Source organism: Ranitomeya imitator, chromosome 1 (genome assembly GCF_032444005.1).
Source record: "Ranitomeya imitator isolate aRanImi1 chromosome 1, aRanImi1.pri, whole genome shotgun sequence".
Taxonomy (NCBI): domain Eukaryota; kingdom Metazoa; phylum Chordata; class Amphibia; order Anura; family Dendrobatidae; genus Ranitomeya; species Ranitomeya imitator.
The window spans coordinates 160046136-160069619 of NC_091282.1; positions in this window are offsets into that span (position 1 = coordinate 160046136).

Genomic DNA, 23484 nt, shown 5'->3' on the forward strand with positions numbered 1-23484 from the left:
ACCCAGGTCTCCACAGTCTGGCATGTGCGGTACTGAATAAGGAGCGCGCCTCTGACTGTGGAGCACACAGAGAGAGCAACATTAAAATGATGTCAGTGCCAGTTCCCCCCTAGCATCACTGCCCTTTAGTGATGCACTAATTAGGAGACCCCCAGCCGGCCAGTGGTCACTAGAAGTGAGGGGTCCTACAGCCACTCCTACAGGGGTTAAATCTAGGTGTTCGGCCGGGAACTTCCTCTTTTCCTCCCGGCGGACACCTGGAAGCTTTTGTCCCACCCTCCCTCCCTTTTAAGGGTTAATGGCGATACTAATCGGCGTAATAATGTAAATTTGTAAATTTTATTGCAATATTTATTTTTTTTTTTAAATTGTATATACGTATGTAGATATAACCAACCATAGTTATCTTTATTAAGTCACAGCGGAAGAAGCGTAGGAGGGAAAAGGTCGTAACCGCTCGTTTGGCCTATTCACCTGTCGATCAGGGACAGGAGCTCGGCGCGAGCTGCCCGTTATGACATGTAATTGCCTTTCTCTGCTTATGTAATTAATAAACTGTGACTGACCTGTTCAACCCACCTAGGACTGTGTGTGTTTCATTACGGGATTGATGGGAGGGTGGAAGGCATTGGTTACGACACCCAAGTCTCCACAGTCTGTGGTGTACTTAATTATTTGTATTAAATGTCCAACTGGGGATCTGTATGTAGGGGAGACAGAACAAAAGCTTAGAACAAGTATAACAAGTATGAATTCTCATCTCCACACAATAAGAGAAAAAAGAATGGATCCACCTGTGGCCAAACATTTTTGTATCCCTGAACACAGCACCACAGACATGAAATTACTGGTATTAACCCCTTAACGTGCAATGATGGGCAGTGTCCATCATTGGACACCTCCCCCTCATGACAGCTGATCTGTGCCACTAATAGCCATGGGTGGAATCGTGATCTACCTCCGGCTGTTAACATGTTAAATGCCACTGTCAAACTCTGACAGTGGCATTTAACATGCATGAGCAGGAAGCTCATGAATGCGGGTCACCATTGGGTTGGCATGACAACCTAGGGTCAGCAGGAGACCCCTGTGGTTGTCATAGCAGGATAGCTATGAGCACCGCCCATTGGACGGCGTTCATAGCAAGTGAGCACTTCTGCTACACTTCTTTAGCACAAGTGATCGGATGATCACAGCTTCTAGGGTCCCATGGGGACTATTAAAGCAAGTAGAAAAAAAAGTTTTTTAAAATATAAAAAAAATGTTAACTCTCTAAAAGTTCAAATCACCCCCCTTTTGCCTCATTCAAAATAAAACCATAAAAAAATCAAATATACACATATTTGGTATTGATACGTTCAGAATTGCTCGATCTATCAATATATAAAAATAATTAATCCAATCAGTAAACAGCGTAGCGCGAAAAAGAATTGAAATGCCAGAATTACTTTTTTTTGGGTCATTTCAACATTGCAATAAAATGCAATAATGGGCGATCAAAAAATCGTATGTACACCAAAATGGTATCAATAAAAATGTCAGATCGGCCTGCAAAAAATAAACCCTCTCCCGACCCCAGTTCCTGAAAAATGAAGACGCTACGGGTTTCGGAAAATGGCAACAATTTTTTATTTTTGCAAACTTTGGATTTTTTTTCACTACTTAAAAAAGAAACTAGACATGTTTGATGTCTGTGAACTTGTAATGACCTGGAGAATCATAATGGCAGGTCAGTTTACGCATTGAGTGAAAATGTAAAAAAGAAATACAAAAAACAATTGTGGAATTGCACTTTTTTTTTTTTACAATTTCACTTAATTTGGAATTACAGTTTTCCAGTACATGATACAATGGTGCCATTCAAAAGTACAATTCGTTCTGCAAATAACAAGCCCACGCAAGGGAATATTGATGGAAAAATAAAAAGTTATGGCAGTGGGAAGAAGGGGAGCAAAAAATGGAAATGCAAAAATGGAAATACCCCTGGTCCTTAAGGGGGTAACCTCAAATCTCAGAGAGGCAGAAGAGTCTGGGAGTATAAACTCAACTCATGACAATCTTTGGCACACTCAGTACAGGAATGAATGTGTGGCATGGATTTATGTCTTTTTAAGTCAATGAAGGAATTTTCTCCTAAGACCTTGTGGGATGCATCACAACACAGAACCAGACCTCAATCCAAGGACAATAAAACTTTCACACTCCTTAGGCTAGGTTCACACTTGCGTTGTGCAGTCCGTTCAACAAATCCGTTAAACGGACTGCACTAACGCAAGTGCCAACTTTGGCACTGCGCTAGCGCAGATGGAGCATCTGCTAGCTCCATCTGCGCTAGCAGTGCGCTACTAGTGATGGACTAGGAAACGCTGCAGCCCGCTTCTTGGGTCCGTCACTCAGTGACGGCACATCGCTAGCACACGCCCATTTTGGGCGTGTGCTAGCGATGCGTTCGCCATTGCCAGTAATGGCGGCATTAACGGACTATGTTACACCGCGTTATGTCGCGGTGTAACGTAGTCCGTTAAACGGGTTCACACAACGCAGTGTGAACCATCCCTTATCTGTAAACTATTCCCATATTTATGGCCACAACTATTTATCCCTCTCCCAAAATGATAGTTCTACTTCATGTCACTTGTCTTATCTATTGCATTATTTCTGTGTTGTGTTGTCTATAAATACAGCTCTGGGAAAAAATTAAGAGACCACTGCAAAATGTTCAGTTTATATTTTTGAGTAAAATGTAAATAGTTATTTTAGTCTGCAAACATCCGACAACATGTCTCATAATTTCAAAGCAATAAATTTTGTTTTTTTTTCTGGAAAGGAGAAATGGTCAAAATTAAAAAAAAAAACTGCTTTCAGACCTCAAATAATGGAAAGAAAACAAGTTCATAGTCATGAGTACTAATGTTTTAACTCAGGAAGAGTTCAGAAATCAATATTTTGTGGAATAACCATGATTTTTAATCACAGCTTTCATGCGTCTTGGCATGCTTTCCACCAGTCTTTCACACTGCTCCTGGCACAAAAATCTATGCAGTTCTTCTTTGTTTGATGGGTTGTGACTAAAACAGAGGTTTTCAATGGGGTTCAGGTATGGAGAATGGGCTGCCCATGACAGGGTTTTGATGTGGTGGTCTCTCAATTTTTGCCAGAGCTGTATGTGATTCTTCAGATTTTGTATTAGTCTTTGCCTGATGAAGAGACCTAAGTAGTCTCAAAAGCTTGCAGTTTGTTACCATCTTTTCAGTTAGGCCGGGGTCACACTAAACATATGGAAAATCGGTCCAAGTCTCCCTGTCGAGAGTCGCACAATTGTCGATTTTCTCGCACCTATGTATCCGTATGACATCCGTATGACATGTGTATGATTAGCATATGGCTTTACTTTTCTCACTGCTTTTCCTCATTGAATTTAATGGCTCAATGGGCTGAAATGAGTAAAATGTGTGCCTATTTCTCGCAAGTCACACGGATGGTCCGTGTGGTGTCCGATTTTTTTCTCGCAACCATACACTTGCTTTGGTGAGACTCGGCCGATATACGCGTACAATCGCAGCATGCTGCGATTTCTGTCGCACGTAGAATACGCCCAAGAGAAAACGGTGATGGGATCTACCCCATGGTCCGAGTGCTATGCGATGTTTTCTCGCATAGCACGTGTTCGTATTCAATGCCAGTGTGACCCCGGCCTTAGCCATTAAAAGGTATCAACCACTGAGGACTCTCAATTCTAAATATTTTTCTATCTACTGGCTATCACAGTGCAAAGATATATATATACGGTATATCTTTCCTGTAGCAAAAATGTAGATTTTGCAATTTTCAAAGTTTTAATTTTTGTACCCTTAAATCAAAGAGTGATGTCACACAAAATAGTTAATAAATAACATTTCCCACATGTCAACTTGCATCAGCACAATTTTGGAAATATCATTTTTTTGTTATGATGTTAAATAGGGTTAAAATTTCTAATTTTTCCAACAAAATTTACAAAACCAGTTTTTAGGGACCACCTCACATTTGAAGTGAGTATGGGGGTCAATATAACAGAAAATGGCCAAAAGTGACACCATTCTAAAAACTGCACCTCTCAAGGTGAGCAAAACCATATTCAAGTTTATTAATCCTTAAGGTGTTTCATGAGAACTAAAGCAATGTAGAAGGAAAAAAATGAACATTTTACTTTTTTTCACAAAAAAATTATTTTGGAACCAAATTTTTTTTATTTTCACAAGGGTATCAGGAGAAAATGGACCATAAGATTTGTTGTGTAATTTCTCCTGAGTATGCCAATACCCCACATGTGGGGGTAAACCACTGTTTGGGCGTATGGCAGGGCTCACGGAGGGAGCACCATTTGACTTTTTGAACGCAAAATTGACTGGAATCAATAGTGGGCGCCATATCGCATTTGGAGACTCCCTGATGTACCTAAACAGTGGAACCCCCCTAATTCTAACTCCAACCCTAACCCCAACACAACCCTAACCCTAATCCCAACCCTAACCATAAAGCAAACCACAACCTTAACCCTAACACATCCCTAAATGTAATCCCAACCATAACCCTAACCACAACCATAACCTAACCCCAACACAAACCTAGCCCCAACCCCAACCCTAATGGAAAAATAGAAATAAATACATTTTTAATTTTATTTTATTATTTTTACCTAACTGGGTGATTAAGGGGGGTTTGATTTACTTTTTTTTTTTTTTTTTTTAATTCTGATCACTGTGATGAAAATGAACCAATAGGAAAAATTTCCTATTGTTGCACTGCACATGTGCCCACCAGTTTGTTCCCGGAAGAAGATGCCAACGGCCGGGGTACAGGACTGGGAGATGCAGGAGGGTCCAGGGACACCGGAGGTACCCGGGGGGGCAGAGGGACCCCATTTCTCTCTCCTCTGATGTGCTAGATCATATCAGAGGAGAGATAAATTAAATGGAAAATCAAACTTTTTTTTGCAGTCGCTGTTATTCCATGAATAACTGGGATCGCAACACTGGGGTCGGTAAAAACCGACCTGAATCATGTGAATTTCCAATGCTGGGGGGCGCTATAACCTTATTTCTCAGCGGCGCTGAGGAATAAGTACCCTTAACTGCCGCCGTTTAAAGGCGTATCGGTGGTTGTTAAGTGGTGAAAAAAATCTTTGTAAAAAAAATAATAATTTGCCTTCATTGCCATTTTAAAAGACCTGTAACTTTCTCATTTTTCGAGATCTAGGGCTGTATGAGGGCTTATTTTTTGCGCTCTGAGCTGACCTTTTTACTGATACAATTTTGGAATATATGCGATGTTTTGATTGCCTGTTATTGCAATGTTGTAGCAACCAAAAAAATAAATTCTTGCATTTGATTTTTTTTCTTGTTATGCTGTTTACCAATTGGAATAATTTATTTTATATTTCGATCTATCGGACATTTGTCAAGTATACCATATCCCAAATATGTGTATTTTTTATGATTAAAAATAAAACAATGGGGCTAAAGGGAGGGTGATTTGAACTTTTGCTTTCTTTTTTATATTTTTCAATATTTTTTTTTACTTTTTACTGTATTTAGGTCATCTGTAGTGAAGGGGTTAAAGCTATGTGTTTTGATTCTGAAATAGTTTTTTTTTACATGTCAGGTTCTCTTTAATAAGGTACTGTGCTGGGGTCTTGGATTAAAATCCCACCAAGGACAACATCTACAATGAGTTTAAATCTTTGACAAAAACCGACCTTGTGGATACATACACTGCTATACCAAATCTCTTTATGCCCTGTGCCTATGGCACTAACAGGGAGGGGGAGGGGCAAACTCCCAACTACTATGATCCTACAGATAAACTAAGAGCATACTGCCCCAAAATAGATATGACGTCACCAAATTAATGTAAAAATATAAACTCAGTAGCTCAGTACGCGAAACGCGCGTCAGGGCTTATGGTGGACGTATCCAGCAGCAGATCTCACATGGGTAAACAGTACTGATGGCACTTTGGATTGATGCACTTGTGTGAAAAAAAACTGGGCTATGTGCAATATGGGAGGGAATTTATCGGGTTGAACAATTGGTTCATATTCCACAATAGGATTGAGTTTTGGTCCATATGGAACTAATTCCATATATTCCATATATCCCTGTGCCGCATTGTGGTGCACCTTCATATTCTGAATGTGGGCTTTTCTGCTGGAATCGTTCATTTGATCATTCATTGACCCTCATCATACTGATATTGTGCAATTACTGGTTGTACAAAATATATATTGTGTGATAGTACTAATAAAGTTTATATTTTAACATTAATTTGGTGATGTCATATCTATTTTGGGGCAGTATGCTCTTAGTTTATCTGTAGGATCTACAAGGAGTTTGTATCTTCTCCCCGTGTTTGCGTGGGATTCCTCTGGGTTCTCCAGTTTTCTTTCACCCTTCAAATACGTAACGATAGGGAATCTAGATTGTGAGCCCCAATAGGGACATGGATGCTAATATCTGTAGAGTGCTGTAGAATTAATGGCGGTATATAAGCAAGGAAAATAAATAAATAAAACATGTAGCCTAATTATCTTACCAGTAAAGTAAGCTTGACTAATTGTTTTGTTCTACTTTATCAGTCATCATGGATAAAAAGTTGAGATGACTATTTGCTAGAGAAGACATAGTACAATATAAAACATTAGTAATATCCACAACTTGCACTGTTCCTCGAGTTGTCTCCAAAATGTACTTGTGCAAATATTAAGTGAGATTTACTATAATAGGCAAAATGCTCTAGAATAAAATTGCAACGTGCCTCAAAAGCATTACGACTACTACTACTACTAATAATTTTTATTTATATAGCGCCAACCTATTCCGCGGCACTTTACAATTAAGCGGGGACATGTACAGACAATAAATTCAGTACAAGTTAAGACAATTTAAACAGTGACATTAGGGGTGAGGTCCCTGCTCGCAAGCTTACAATCTACAAGGCAATGGGGGGGACACAATAGGTGAAAAGTGCTTGTTATTTCAGGTCTGGCAATTATAATAAATAGGGATTTTCATATAAAGCTGCATGATCCGGTCATCAGCCCGTGTGTTTAAGTGCAATAGTCAAGTATCAAGTGCAGTTATCGTGTGCATGGAGGGTGTGGGGACAGATGAATAGTAGGGTGCAGATTCACATGCAGATAATATTTGGAAGGAGGGAGCAGGGCAAAGTTAGTTTACTGAGTAGTTGATGTGGTAGGCTTGTTTGAAGAGATGGGTTTTTAAAGCGCGCTTGAATAGGTCGGGGCTAGGTATCAGTCTGATCGTCTGGGGAAGTGCATTCCAGAGAGCTGGCGCAGCACGAGAGAAGTCTTGGAGACGGAGGTGCGAGGTTCGGATTACGGGGGATGTTAGTCTTAGGTCATTTGTAGAACGGAGGGCACGTGTAAGGCGATAGACGGAGATGAGAGAGGAGATATAAGGCGGTGCAGAACTGTGGAGAGCTTTGTGGGTGAGAGAGATGAGTTTATACTGGAGCCTGTAGCGAATGGGTAGCCAGTGTAATGACTGGCACAAGATGGAGGCATCGGTGAAGCGGCTGGACAGAAATATGACCCTGGCTGCCGCATTCAAGATGGATTGGAGAGGAGAATGTTTGGAAAGAGGGAGACCGATCAGAAGAGAGTTGCAGTAGTCCAGACGAGAATGAATAAGAGCGACAGTAAGAGTCTTAGCAGTTTCAAAGATGAGAAAAGGTCAGATTCTGAGGATATTTTTAAGATGCAGGTGACAGGAGCAAGTGAGGGATCGGATATAGGGAATAAAGGAAAGTTCGGTGTCGAATATGACCCCACCCCAAGACAGCGGGCATGCTGCTTGGGAGTTATGGTTGAACCCTCCAGGGTAATTTTGATGTTGGGTAGAGTGAGGTTAGTAGAAGGGAGAAACACAAGTAGTTCAGTTTTGGAGAGATTTAGTTTCAGATAGAGGGAGGACATGATGTTAGAGACAGCAGACAGACAATCATTGGTATTTTGAATTAGGGTAGGGGTGATGTCGGGGGAAAAAATGTATAATTTGGTGTCATCAGCATAGAGATGATACTGGAACCCAAATCTGCTGATTGTCCAATAGGGTCCGTGTAAAGAGAGAAGAGGAGGGGGCCTAGGTCTGAGCCTTGCGGAACTCCAATAGTAAGGGGACGAGGAGAGGAAGAGGAGCCGGCAAAAGATACAGTGAAGGAGCGGTTAGAGAGGTAGGAGGAGAACCAGGAGAGGGCTATGTCCTTGAGACCTATGGAGCGGAGCATAGTGAGAAGGAGCTGGTGATCCACAGTATCAAATGCAGCAGATAGATCCAGGAGAATCAGCAGAGAGCAATGACCTTTGGATTTAGCTGTTATTAGATCATTAGAGACTTTAGTGAGGGCAGTTTCAATGGAGTGTAAAGAGCGGAAACCAGATTGTAAGGGGTCAAGAAGAGAGTTATCCGAGAGATAGGGGATTAGACGGGAGTGGACCAAGCGTTCCAGGAGTTTAGAGATGAAGGAAAGGTTTGAGACAGGTCTGTAGTTAGCCGTGCAGATCTGGTCCAGGGATGGCTTTTTAAGTAAAAGGGTAATGATGGCTGTTACAGAACCCCCAACACCAAGAATATGTTATGCAGTATATATTATGTATAATAGGTTCCATGTGAAATGCATCAGTCCACAGGCTGCGCCCCTGGGCAGAGGGAACACGATATTCCCCTTTGTCCTCCCCCACCTTTGTAATTCCCACAGTAAATATCAGCAGGCTCCGGCCCCCTGCGGCTATTGTAATGTATGTCTGGCCTGCTTTTTCTATTGGCCTGCCCTGTGTATCTGTGTTATATATTCTGTGTGCTGAAAATAAAGTGTGTTCTTTTAGACTGGAAATACGTGGAGTAGCAGTCAGCTTTTATATGCTCTCACGTAATCAAGGAATTCCAGCCAGCGTCCTTCATTCAGAATCCAGCAAAAGCAGAGTGGACCTCCTGAAACACGGGGTGGCACTGAAAGAGGTACCCCAGCTTGGTAGACCCCGTTACACTGGTGGCAGACAGCGGGATGTGATATCCCTTCTACAGGAGGAAAGGAATGAATGGAAGACAACTACCAGAAGTTTAAGAGGACTACATTAAAAGATCTGGTGGAAGCCCGAGGGTTAATCGCCAGCAACAAAACACAAGCGGATTTGATAGCAGCCAACATGGACGACAGTACAGCGCCCCCAATGTGAACGTGGAGGAGACTGAATTCCAGAGGGAGGTAAAGAACAGACTGGCGTTCTATGGCCCAAACCCTGCAGTAGAGATCATACGAGAGGTGATGGCTGATGTGCGTACTGATCTGAAGGAAAAGATGACCGAGCGGACCAGGATAGAGCTAGCCAAGATGGAGATGGCAGAGCGGACCAAAGTGGAGCTGGCCAAGATGGAGATGGCAGAGCGGAGAGAGGAGAGTCAGCAAGCAGGGGGTGCTATGGCCTCCACCCAGGTACCTTCAACAGTAAGCCACAAAAAGATCCAGTATAATGCCTTCCGACAGTTGGGGGAGGCAGAGGAAGACATTGATGGCTTTCTGCAGGACTCTTAGCGGCAGTGTGCCCTTCATCAAGTGAAGCCGGAGGAATGGGTTCAGATTCTGACCAGCAAGCTGACAGGCTGGGCAGCGGACGCCTATCGCACGGTACCTGATGAGGACTGTATGGACTATGAGCGGATCAAAGAAGTGATCTTGGTCCGGTATGCGCTGACACCAGAGGCATACCACCAAAAGTTCCGCGGACTTATAAAACGAGTAACCGATACCCACGCTGAATGGGCCTGTAAATTACGGCGGTCACTGCTACAGTGGGTACAAGGGAGCCAAGCAACCACTAAGGAGGACGTCCTCCAGCTCTTCTTGTTAGAACGATTCTTTAATGGACTAAACCCCGAGACACAGGAATGGCTTCGGGACAGGCGGCCAATGACTCTTGAGGAAGCCGCTCGTCTGGCCGATGAACATCATGACGCTAGGAGGCCTTAGTTGTCTGGATCAAAGATGGTCACTAGGGGTCCGCCCATGGACCTGGAGGGCCGCAAACCACCGAAGATTGTAGGGGGACCAGCTAGAAACCCGGCCTACCACAGTTCCCCTGGGGCGCGATGCCACACCTGCCGTCAGCTGGGCCACCTGCAAAGACAATGTCCCAACCGGACTCAGCATACCCAGTGGCCAAAGGCGGGAACAGCTACCTTCCGCCGGGCCGCTGTACACTGCTACCAAGGCGAAGCTGACCCGGCATTGGGGGCTACAACTAACCAAGAGGTGGAAGACATGGAGGAAGTGCTGCATGAAGTAGACCCCGTGCAGGCAGCCCGGGCAGATAATCGACAACAGCATCGACAGGTCGTGTGGGTTAATGGGAAACGCATGCAGGGACTAAGAGATTCCGGAGCAACTTTGACCCTTGTGAAGCCTCATCTCGTCCGGGAACAAGAGAAAACGGACCGGACAGTGGCAGTCCGTGTAGCAGGGGTAGCCATACATCGACTGCCCACTGCCAGGATTCACCTGAACTGGGGAGTTGGGGATGGCCTTGTTGAGGTCGGCTTGATGGAGGATTTGCCTGCAGACGTTTTGCTGGGAAATGACTTGGGGCCCATGTTGTCTGCCTTCTCGGTTGCCTCTCTGGCTGAGACATATCCTGTGACCACCCGGAGACAAGCTCGAGCTGCGGAGGCGGAATCACACTCAGAGGAGGCCCAGGTAAGACATCCCAGCCCTACACGTATTCCCATAGCCAGACACATTTCTTGGGTCACCCCAGATGAATTTAAGAGGGAGTTACTTGAGGATCCTTCATTGGAGGGATATCGTGGGAAGGCACAGGAGGGGAGAGGGGTACTGGAAGGGGAACAGTTTATATGGAAGCAGGGACTCCTCTACCGGATCACAGAGCAGCACCACACAGGGACGAGCCCCACTATAAAATGACAGCTGGTAGTTCCCAAGAAATATAGGCAGGAGTTACTGTGAATCTCTCATGACATACCCCTGGCCGGGCACTTCGGCGTCAGTTGCACCAGGCATCGTCTGACACAAAACTTCTTTTGGCCGGGGTTAACCTATGATGTTTGTCAATACTGCCAGACCTGTGACAGTTGCCAGCGCATTGGCAAGAGGGGAGATCGATGCACGGCCAAATCCACAGTGAGGAGATTGGAACAAAACAAAATCCTCTAAACTGCATGCTCGCAAACGCCAGAAGCCTGACAAACAAGATGGAAGAACTAGAAGCAGAAATATCTACAGGTAACTTTGACATAGTGGGAATAACCGAGACATGGTTAGATGAAAGCTATGACTGGGCAGTTAACTTACAGGGTTACAGTCTGTTTAGAAAGGATCGTAAAAATCGGAGAGGAGGAGGGGTTTGTCTCTATGTAAAGTCTTGTCTAAAGTCCACTTTAAGGGAGGATATTAGCGAAGGGAATGAGGATGTCGAGTCCATATGGGTTGAAATTCATGGAGGGAAAAATGGTAACAAAATTCTCATTGGGGTCTGTTACAAACCCCCAAATATAACAGAAAGCATGGAAAGTCTACTTCTAAAGCAGATAGATGAAGCTGCAACCCATAATGAGGTCCTGGTTATGGGGGACTTTAACTACCCGGATATTAACTGGGAAACAGAAACCTGTGAAACCCATAAAGGCAACAGGTTTCTGCTAATAACCAAGAAAAATTATCTTTCACAATTGGTGCAGAATCCAACCAGAGGAGCAGCACTTTTAGACCTAATACTATCTAATAGACCTGACAGAATAACAAATCTGCAGGTGGTTGGGCATTTAGGAAATAGCGACCACAATATTGTGCAGTTTCACCTGTCTTTCACTAGGGGGACTTGTCAGGGAGTCACAAAAACATTGAACTTTAGGAAGGCAAAGTTTGAACAGCTTAGAGATGCCCTTAATCTGGTAGACTGGGACAATATCCTCAGAAATGAGAATACAGATAATAAATGGGAAATGTTTAAGAACATCCTAAATAGGCAGTGTAAGCGGTTTATACCTTGTGGGAATAAAAGGACTAGAAATAGGAAAAACCCAATGTGGCTAAACAAAGAAGTAAGACAGGCAATTAACAGTAAAAAGAAAGCATTTGCACTACTAAAGCAGGATGGCACCATTGAAGCTCTAAAAAACTATAGGGAGAAAAATACTTTATCTAAAAAACTAATTAAAGCTGCCAAAAAGGAAACAGAGAAGCACATTGCTAAGGAGAGTAAAACTAATCCCAAACTGTTCTTCAACTATATCAATAGTAAAAGAATAAAAACTGAAAATGTAGGCCCCTTAAAAAATAGTGAGGAAAGAATGGTTGTAGATGACGAGGAAAAAGCTAACATATTAAACACCTTCTTCTCCACGGTATTCACGGTGGAAAATGAAATGCTAGGTGAAATCCCAAGAAACAATGAAAACCCTATATTAAGGGTCACCAATCTAACCCAAGAAGAGGTGCGAAACCGGCTAAATAAGATTAAAATAGATAAATCTCCGGGTCCGGATGGCATACACCCAACGAGTACTAAGAGAACTAAGTAATGTAATAGATAAACCATTATTTCTTATTTTTAGTGACTCTATAGCGACAGGGTCTGTTCCGCAGGACTGGCGCATAGCAAATGTGGTGCCAATATTCAAAAAGGGCTCTAAAAGTGAACCTGGAAATTATAGGCCAGTAAGTCTAACCTCTATTGTTGGTAAAATATTTGAAGGGTTTCTGAGGGATGTTATTCTGGATTATCTCAATGAGAATAACTGTTTAACTCCATATCAGCATGGGTTTATGAGAAATCGCTCCTGTCAAACCAATCTAATCAGTTTTTATGAAGAGGTAAGCTATAGACTGGACCACGGTGAGTCATTGGACGTGGTATATCTCGATTTTTCCAAAGCGTTTGATACCGTGCCGCACAAGAGGTTGGTACACAAAATGAGAATGCTTGGTCTGGGGGAAAATGTGTGTAAATGGGTTAGTAACTGGCTTAGTGATAGAAAGCAGAGGGTGGTTATAAATGGTATAGTCTCTAACTGGGTCGCTGTGACCAGTGGGGTACCGCAGGGGTCAGTATTGGGACCTGTTCTCTTCAACATATTCATTAATGATCTGGTAGAAGGTTTACACAGTAAAATATCGATATTTGCAGATGATACAAAACTATGTAAAGCAGTTAATACAAGAGAAGATAGTATTCTGCTACAGATGGATCTGGATAAGTTGGAAACTTGGGCTGAAAGGTGGCAGATGAGGTTTAACAATGATAAATGTAAGGTTATACACATGGGAAGAGGGAATCAATATCACCATTACACACTGAACGGGAAACCACTGGGTAAATCTGACAGGGAGAAGGACTTGGGGATCCTAGTTAATGATAAACTTACCTGGAGCAGCCAGTGCCAGGCAGCAGCTGCCAAGGCAAACAGGATCATGGGGTGCATTAAAAGAGGTCTGGATACACATGATGAGAGCATTATACTGCCTCTGTACAAATCCCTAGTTAGACCGCACATGGAGTACTGTGTCCAGTTTTGGGCACCGGTGCTCAGGAAGGATATAATGGAACTAGAGAGAGTACAAAGGAGGGCAACAAAATTAATAAAGGGGATGGGAGAACTACAATACCCAGATAGATTAGCGAAATTAGGATTATTTAGTCTAGAAAAAAGACGACTGAGGGGCGATCTAATAACCATGTATAAGTATATAAGGGGACAATACAAATATCTCGCTGAGGATCTGTTTATACCAAGGAAGGTGACGGGCACAAGGGGGCATTCTTTGCGTCTGGAGGAGAGAAGGTTTTTCCACCAACATAGAAGAGGATTCTTTACTGTTAGGGCAGTGAGAATCTGGAATTGCTTGCCTGAGGAGGTGGTGATGGCGAACTCAGTCGAGGGGTTCAAGAGAGGCCTGGATGTCTTCCTGGAGCAGAACAATATTGTATCATACAATTATTAGGTTCTGTAGAAGGACGTAGATCTGGGTATTTATTATGATGGAATATAGGCTGAACTGGATGGACAAATGTCTTTTTTCGGCCTTACTAACTATGTTACTATGTTACTATGTTACGCCCCCTCCCCATTGTGGAGGAACCATTTTGCCGAGTAGCGGTCGATCTGATAGGGCCGTTAGCCAAACCCAGTCCGTCAGGGAAAAGGTATATATTGACAGTGGTAGATTATGCCACACGATATCCAGAGGCGGTTGCGTTACCTAACATACTGGCAGAGACGGTGGCGGCTTCCCTGCTTCAGGTTTTCTCACGGGTTGGATTTCCCCAGGAGATAATCTCAGACCAGGGTACCCAGTTGACAGCAGAGGTGACCAACCAACTGTGGAAGCTGTGCGGCGTAAAGTCCATTAGAAGTGCCCCGTACCACCCGCAAACCAATGGGTTGTGTGAACGCTTTAACGGGACGTTAAAACAACTCATTGGGACTTTTACCAGGACGTACAGGGACTGGGAGAAATTCTTGCCTCACCTCCTGTTTGCCTATCGAGAGGTGCCCCAAGAATCCACAGGGTTCTCCCCATTCGAACTGGTATACGGGAGACGGGTAAGGGGACCCCTAGACTTAGTGCTAGAACACTGGGAAGGGGAGGGCATCATAGAAGGGGTACCTATTGTACCCTATGTGCTGGAATTCTGGGACCGCCTACAGGAGCTGACCCAGGCTGTACGTGGGAACATGCAGGTGGCCCAGCGGCGCCAGCACATATGGTACGGTCGGAGGGCCAGAGAGCGCACCTTGGAAATAGGGCAGAAGGTCCTGGTGTTAGAGCCCACTAGGCAGAACAAGTTCCAAGCTGCATGGCAGGGGCCCTACCAGGTAGTGGGGAAAATAGCCGACACCACCTATAATGTCACCGATTGTGACGAACCCAGGGTTATCCGCGTGTTCCACGTGAATATGCTGAAGCCCTATCGGGAGTGCCCTGAAGAGGTAGTGGCCATCTGTGCACCTGAAGCAGAGGATTTAGCCGGACTTCCCTTGCCTGATGTCTTAGGGGAGAGGACTCAGTCTAAAACATGGGACCAGGTACACTGGGGTGAAGACTTAGGTCCCCGGTAGAGACAGCAAGCGGAGGAGTTGTTGAGGCAGCGACAGAGGATGTTTTCGGGGAAACCCGGGTACAGTCACCTGGCACAACACAAGGTTGAGACCCAGGATCAGACCCCCCTGCGACAACCCCCCTTCCGCGTCCCTGAGTCTGTATGAGAAGGGATGCGACAAGAGATGTTGCGTTTAGGGGTCATTGAAGAGTCAGATAGTCCCTGGGCATCCCCCGTAGTGTTAGTGCCCAAGAAGGATGGGACTACATGGTTTTGCGTAGACTATCATAAGCTCAATGAGAAAACAGTGACAGATGCGTATACCATGCCGCGTGTGGATGACTTGTTAGACCGGCTGGCAGGGTCAAAGTATTTGACCACCATCGATCTATGCAAAGGCTACTGGCAGATTCTCCTTAGTCCTAATGCTATTCCCAAGTTGGCATTTGTCACCCCATTTGGCTTGTTCCAGTTTCGAGTTATGCCATTCGGGATGAAGACTGCCCCGGCGACCTTCCAGAGGCTGGCTGACCGGCTTCTGGATGGTCTCCAGGACTATGCGTGTGCCTACCTGGATGACACCGCCATCTACAGCGCGACACCTAGAGACAGTATTAGACAGGATTCACAAGCCCGGAATCACCCTGAACCCAAACAAGTGTCACGTGGGCAAAGCAGAGGTTCAGTATTTAGGGCATTGGGTGGGAAGTGGGAAACAGAGACCAGAACCAGCCAAGATTGAGGCCATAGCCAAATGGCCCAACCCACGCACTAAAACCCAGGTCATGGCGTTTCTAGGGACAGCGGGGTATTATAGGAAATTCGTTTCCAATTACAGCAGCGTGGCCAAGCCCCTCACTGATCTGACCCGTAAGAACCAACCCCGCCAGGTAACCTGGACCCCAGAGTGTGAGGAAGCCTTCCGCCAGCTAAAGGACGCCCTCACCAATACCCCTGTATTGGCCGCACCCGATCCAACTAAACGTTTCTTTGTTCACACAGACACTTCTATGTTTGGATTGGGGGCAGTACTAAGCCGGATGGCCAAGAACACCCGGTAGCTTACCTGAGTCGGAAACTACTGCCCCGTGAAGTGAGCTATGCGGCCATCGAGAAGGAGTGCCTGGCAATAGTATGGACACTAAAAAAGTTACAACCATATTTGTATGGACGACAGTTTTCCCTCCTAACGGACCATAATCCCCTAGTCTGGCTTAATCGGGTCTCTGGAAACAACGCCAGATTACTGCGGTGGAGTTTAGCCCTACAACCTCTGGACTTCACTATCCACTACGGACCCGGCAAACAAAACGGTAATGCCGATGGACTAAGTCGACAAACGGAACTTGTACCAACCCCATAAACTTCGGTCATCCCCAAACCGATCCGTTAAGAATCAGACTGTGTATGCCGATCGCGTCGCTGAAAAGGGGAGCCGTGTTACAGAACCCCCAACACCAAGAATATGTTATGCAGTATATATTATGTATATATATTATGTATAATAGGTTCCATGTGAAATGCATCAGTCCACAGGCTGTGCCCCTGGGCAGAGGGGACACGATATTCCCCTTTGTCCTCCCCCACCTTTGTAATTCCCACAGTAAATATCAGTAGGCTCCGGCCCCCTGCGGCTATTGTAATGTATGTCTGGCCTGGTTTTTCTATTGGCCTGCCCTGTGTATCCGTGTTATATATTCTGTGTGCTGAAAATAAAGTGTGTTCTTTTAGACTGGAAATACGTGGAGTAGCAGTCAGCTTTTATATGCTCTCACGTAATCAAGGAATTCCAGCCAGCGTCCTTCATTCAGAATCCATCAAAAGCAGAGTGGACCTCCTGAAACACGGGGTGGTACTGAAAGAGGTACCCCAGCTTGGTAGACCTCGTTACAATGGCATGTTTAAATGAGGAGGGAAAGATACTGTACCTGAAGAAAGATTGAGGTTAAATATTTTAGTCAGGTGAGTGGTGACCACTGGTGAGAGAGATTGCAGGAGAGGTGAAGGAAATGGGTCACTATTGCAGGTTGTTGGCCGAGTAGAAGTGAGGAGCTTGGAAGCACTGAAGACTCTTTCTGATAGCACACTAGCAGCTGGGCAAGCGAGCTCCTGTAATGCATATTCTGCCAATTCAGGCCAGGTGTCTATTTTAGATGCCCAGTAATAAAAGGGGAATGACCTGTGAGGGAGAACATCGATAAGGGAGGAAAAATAGTTCGTAACCATACTAGACAAATGCTGTCTCCTGTCACTTTGAATCGATGCAGCAGTACCTGTCGTGTCTGCGGTCATTGCGGAATCACTCCACGACCTGGTCATAAAACCCCTCTGTCCAACGCCACTTCGGATTTGTGCACCTCTAACACCTCTGCCATGTAGCCCCCTATGGATCGTGTGAGAACCATCACCGCCACTGTGTGCTGGGAATGCCTGAAAAAAACAGTCTACAAGAGTTGCTTGTTTGGTAGCCAATATTTGCTCAAGGTTCTCATGTGGCATGATATTTTGTAATTTTTCTTTATATTGTGGATCCAGGAGGCAGGCCAACCAGTAATTGTCATTGGTCATCATTTTGATAATGTGGGGGTCCCTTTTTAGGGTACGCAAGGCATACTCAGCCATGTGGGCCAATGTTTCAGGTGTCAATTCACTGCTTGTGCTGGGTTGAGGAGCACTTTCTTGCAAATCAACATCACTTGTGTCCCGCAAAAACCCTGTACCTGACCTTGCAACGCCACCAGTTTCTATTGCCCCCTGAGAAGCATCCTCCTCCCATAAATATTCATCCCCATCATCCTCCTCCTCTCCGTCCGCCACCTCATCCAGGAGAGTTCCCTGAGCAGACAATGGCTGACTGTCATCAAGGCTTCCCTCCTCCTCGGCTGCAGACGCCTGCTCCTTAATGTGCGTCAAACTTTGCATCAGCAGACGCGTTAGTGGGATGCTCATGCTTATGATGGAGTCATCTGCACTTACCAGCTGTGTGCATTCCTCAAAACACTGAAGGACTTGACAGAGGTCTTGTAGCTTCGACCACTGCACACCTGACAACTCCATGTCTGCCATCCAACTGCCTGCCCGTGTATGTGTATCCTCCCACAAATAAATTACAGCACGCCTCTGTTCGCACAGCATCTGAAGCATGTGCAGTGTAGAGTTCCATCTTGTTGCAATGTTGATTATTAGGTGGTGCTGGGGAAGATTCAGCGATCGCTGATGGTTCAGCATACGGCTGGAGTGTACGAGCGACCGGCAGATGTGCGAGCAAAGTCTTTGCACCTTCAGGAGCAGGGCTGGTAATCCCAGATAATTTTTCAGGAAGCACTGCACCACCAGTTTCAAGGTGTGAGCCAGGCAAGGTATGTGTTTCAGTTCTGAAAGGGCAATGGCAGCCATAAAATTCCTTCCGTTATCACTGACTACCTTGCCTGCCTCAAGATGTACACTGCCCAGCCATGACTGAGTTTCTTGCTGCAAGTACTCAGCCAGTACTTCCGCGGTGTGTCTGTTGTCACCCAAACACTTCATTTCTAACACAGCCTGCTGACACTTACCACTAGCTGTTCGATAATGGGACACCTCATGTGCAACACTGGCAGCTGCGGATGGAGTGGTCGTGTGACTGCGCTCTGTGGTTGAGCTTTCACTTCTGGAGGAGGAGGAGGAGGGGTGGCGAACGCCTACAGCCAACTGTTTGCTAGACCATGGGCTAGGCAGAATTGTCTCACTATGGCTGTCCCCTGTGGACCCTGCATCCACCACATTAACCCAGTGTGCTGTGATGGACACGTAACGTCCCTAGATGGACACGTAACGTCCATGCATCTGTTGTGGGGTGCACCTTTCTACTGACTGATTGCCTCAGTGCATGGACAATGCGGTCTTTGACATGCTGGTGGAGGGCTGGGATGGCTTTTCTCGCAAAGAAGTGTCAACTGGGTAGGTCATAGCGTGGTACTGCGTAGGCCATCCTGGGCTTTGAAAGATTCGCTTTCAACCAACCGGTGGGGCATCATCTCTAACGAGATTAGTCTAGCAATATGGGTGGTCAAACCCTGTGTACGTGGATGAGAGGATGAGTACTTTCTTTTCCTAACGAGACTCTCTTGTAGGGTGAGCTGGACTGAAGAGCTGCATATGGTGGAACTAGCGGGGGTGGTGGTGGACATGGCAGATTGAGAGAGGGTTGGTGATGGTATTCTTGATGTTGGCCTACATACAGTGTTTCCTACCAAGAACATTGTGATTCCCTGACTGCTTTGGCCTTGCGCCGATACCTCCACATTTGCTGCTGGTGGTGTCCTAACTGATGGGCTTACAGTGAGGGAAGCAATGTAGTGTTGCTGACTACCTTCATTCTGTGCAGGTGCACCAACGGCACGGGACGTTTGGTAGTTAGTCCAGGCTTGCAAGTGCATGCTGGTTAAATGTCTAAGCATGCACGTTGTATTTACATTTTGGAGATTCTTCCCTCAGTTAAAGGTCTTTGAGCATTTCTTACAGATAACTTTGCACTGATCATTCGGATCTTGGTTAAAAAATTGCCACACTACACTCTTCCTACTATGGAATACCTTTTCAGGCATTACACGCTGTGCTACTTTCACCGGATGGCCACGCTGTCCTAAAACTGTTTTTGTTTTTGACAAACGTTTTTGGCAAGATATGGGCCTGCCAGATGAAAGCTGTTGCGATGTAGATGGCTGCTGCGGATCATCCTCCTCCACTTCTGAGCTACTGGCAGCGGCACCCTCTTCCCCCAATGGCTGCCAATCTGGGTCAACAACTGGGTCATCTATCACCTCCTCTTCAATGTCATGTGCACCTTCCTCTGTGTCACCATGTAAGGTGCTATAGCGTTCGTGACAGGGTACCATAGTCTCATCAGGGTCAGATTCTGGCTCAGTACACTGCGAGGGCAATGTAGTGATCTGAGTCAATGCAACAGCATAATAATTTAGCTGTGGCTGTGCATCAGTGCACTCCATGTCCGATTCATCTTGTATTGGGCTGTTAACAATTTCCCTTTCTAACCCAGGCACTGTATGTGTAAAGAGCTCCATGGAGTAAACTGTAGTGTCGCCTGCCGCATCCTTCACTTTTGGTTTGTGTGAAGGACACAAGGAAGCAACTTGATCCTGACCGGGAGCATCCACTGACGACTCGCTGCTTTTATATTTTGAACTTTCTGAAGAGGAGGCGAAAGAGCTAGAGGCTGAGTCAGCAAGAAAAGCCAAAACTTTTTCCTGCTGCTCTGGCTTTAAAGGGACACTGTCACCTGGATTTGGAGGGAACAATCTTCAGCCATGGAGGCGGGGTTTGGGGGTTTTTGATTCACCCTTTCCTTACCCGTTGGCTGCATGCTGGCTGCAATATTGAATTGAAGTTCATTCTCTGTCCTCCATAGTACACGCCTGCACAAGGCAAGATTGCCATGTGCAGGCATGTACTACGGAGGACAGAGAATGAACTTCAATCCATTATTGCAGCCAGCATGCAGCCAGCGGGTAAGGAAAGGGTGAATCAAAAACCCCAAAACCCCGCCTCCATGGCTGAAGATTGTTCCCTCCAAATCCAGGTGACAGTGTCCCTTTAAAAGCTGTTTTCCTACTCCCAGATAAGGGAGCCTTCGAGGCCTTGTGTAGCCAGACGATGACGCTGGCTCAACACCTCGAGCCTTTGGTGCTATTTTGGTTTTCCCACTACCACGAGATGCTCCACCACCACCACTATTCAGTACCAGCTGGCAACGACCGACCACGGCCTCTTCCACCAGACTTCCTCATTTTTGGGAAAATCTAACCAAAATAACAACCGTTATATGGTACTGTAGAACAAGGTAAAAGGTGTATATAAACTTGTTGAGAATTTAAATCTCCCTTTTTTTGGGGGAGACTGAACCAAAACTCATTTCAAAAATCTGACCTACACATCCAAACATAGACTAAGTGAGAACAGGTGCTGAACCTAGAGTCGCCAACTCGTATATAGTTAAATAAATAAGGCAGCACACTGCAGTGCTAGAACATACAAACTTGAAATACGAAATTTGAACTGCATTACTGCACTAGAAATATGAAAAATGAGAGCGTTTAGCGCATAAAAATGGCCAATTTTATGTGTACCTGGTAGCCACTTTACGGCATCTCTCTTATACCAGGTCCTACGCTTGCCTTACCTCGCTGAGAATAAACGTCTACATCTGAATGGGTACATGTGAAACCTCTTCCTAGACTAAAATTCTCTCTCTCTATGGAGGGGTATTGGACCTGCTGTAATTAAAACACCTGTGGCTAGAAGGCGGAGTGCACGATCAGAAGGCTAGAGAATACATTTCAAAAATCTGACCTTCACATCCAAACATAGACTAAGTGTGAACAGGTGCTGAACCTAGAGTCGCCAACTCGTATATAGTTAAATAAATAAGGCAGCACACTGCAGCGCTAGAACATACAAACTTGAAATACGAAATTTGAACTGCATTACTGCACTAGAAATATGAAAAATGAGAGCGTTTAGTGCATAAAAATGGCCAATTTTATGTGTACCTGGTAACCACTTTACGGCATCTCTCTTATACCAGGTCCTACGCTTGCCTTACCTCGCTGAGAATAAACGTCTACATCTGAATGGGTACATGTGAAACCTCTTCCTAGACTAAAATTCTCTCTCTCTCTATGGAGGGGTATTGGACCTGCTGTAATTAAAACACCTGTGGCTAGAAGGCGGAGTGCACGATCAGAAGGCTAGAGAATACATTTCAAAAATCTGACCTGCACTTCCAAACATAGACTAAGTGTGAACAGGTGCTGAACCTAGAGTCGCCAACTCGTATATAGTTAAATAAATAAGGCAGCACACTGCAGCGCTAGAACATACAAACTTGAAATACGAAATTTGAACTGCATTACTGCACTAGAAATATGAAAAATGAGAGCGTTTAGCACATAAAAATGGCCAATTTTGTGTACCTGGTAGCCACTTTACGGCATCTCTCTTATACCAGGTCCTACGCTTGCCTTACCTCGCTGAGAATAAACGTCTACATCTGAATGGGTACATGTGAAACCTCTTCCTAGACTAAAATTCTCTCTCTCTATGGAGGGGTATTGGACCTGGTATAAGAGAGATGCCGTAAAGTGGCTACCAGGTACACATAAAATTGGCCATTTTTATGCGCTAAACGCTCTCATTATTCATATTTCTAGTGCAGTAATGCAGTTCAAATTTCGTATTTCAAGTTTGTATGTTCTAGCGCTGCAGTGTGCTGCCTTATTTATTTAACTATATACGAGTTGGCGACTCTAGGTTCAGCACCTGTTCACACTTAGTCTATGTTTGGATGTGCAGGTCAGATTTTTGAAATGTATTCTCTAGCCTTCTGATCGTGCACTCCGCCTTCTAGCCACAGGTGTTTTAATTACAGCAGGTCCAATACCCCTCCATAGAGAGAGAATTTTAGTCTAGGAAGAGGTTTCACATGTACCCATTCAGATGTAGACGTTTATTCTCAGCGAGGTAAGGCAAGCGTAGGACCTGGTATAAGAGAGATGCCGTAAAGTGGCTACCAGGTACACATAAAATTGGCCATTTTTATGCGCTAAACGCTCTCATTTTTCATATTTCTAGTGCAGTAATGCAGTTCAAATTTCGTATTTCAAGTTTGTATGTTCTAGCGCTGCAGTGTGCTGCCTTATTTATTTAATTATTGAACCAAAACTCAGGCCCAGTGTATAACACTACACAATGTAAGTGGCAGAATGTGGCTGGCTGATATACGACCTTTGTAGCTGTAGTGTCATCTTTCCTATGGTTACATTCAGGGGTGGACAGAGGCAGACATGTTATTGGTGGAATTGTGCAACTGCACATTGGCCAAGAAGTAAGGGGACCCATTTCCACCTTCAAAGCATATGAAATTGTGCTTTTTGATGAGTTATTGGTCTGATCATTAGCATAAAGACAGAATATAACATTTCTGCCCAACAAAACCATTAATATGAGGCATTCAGGTAGGACAAGCTTAACATTTCTATTACCTGTATGCCCATATTAATAGGTTATATACAGTGGGGCAAAAAAGTATTTAGTCAGTCAGCAATAGTGCAAGTTCCACCACTTAAAAAGATGAGAGGCGTCTGTAATTTACATCATAGGTAGACCTCAACTATGGGAGACAAACTGAGAAAAAAAAATCCAGAAAATCACATTGTCTGTTTTTTTAACATTTTATTTGCATATTATGGTGGAAAACAAGTATTTGGTCAGAAACAAACAATCAAGATTTCTGGCTGTCACAGACCTGTAACTTCTTCTTTAAGAGTCTCCTCTTTCCTCCACTCATTACCTGTAGTAATGGCACCTGTTTAAAC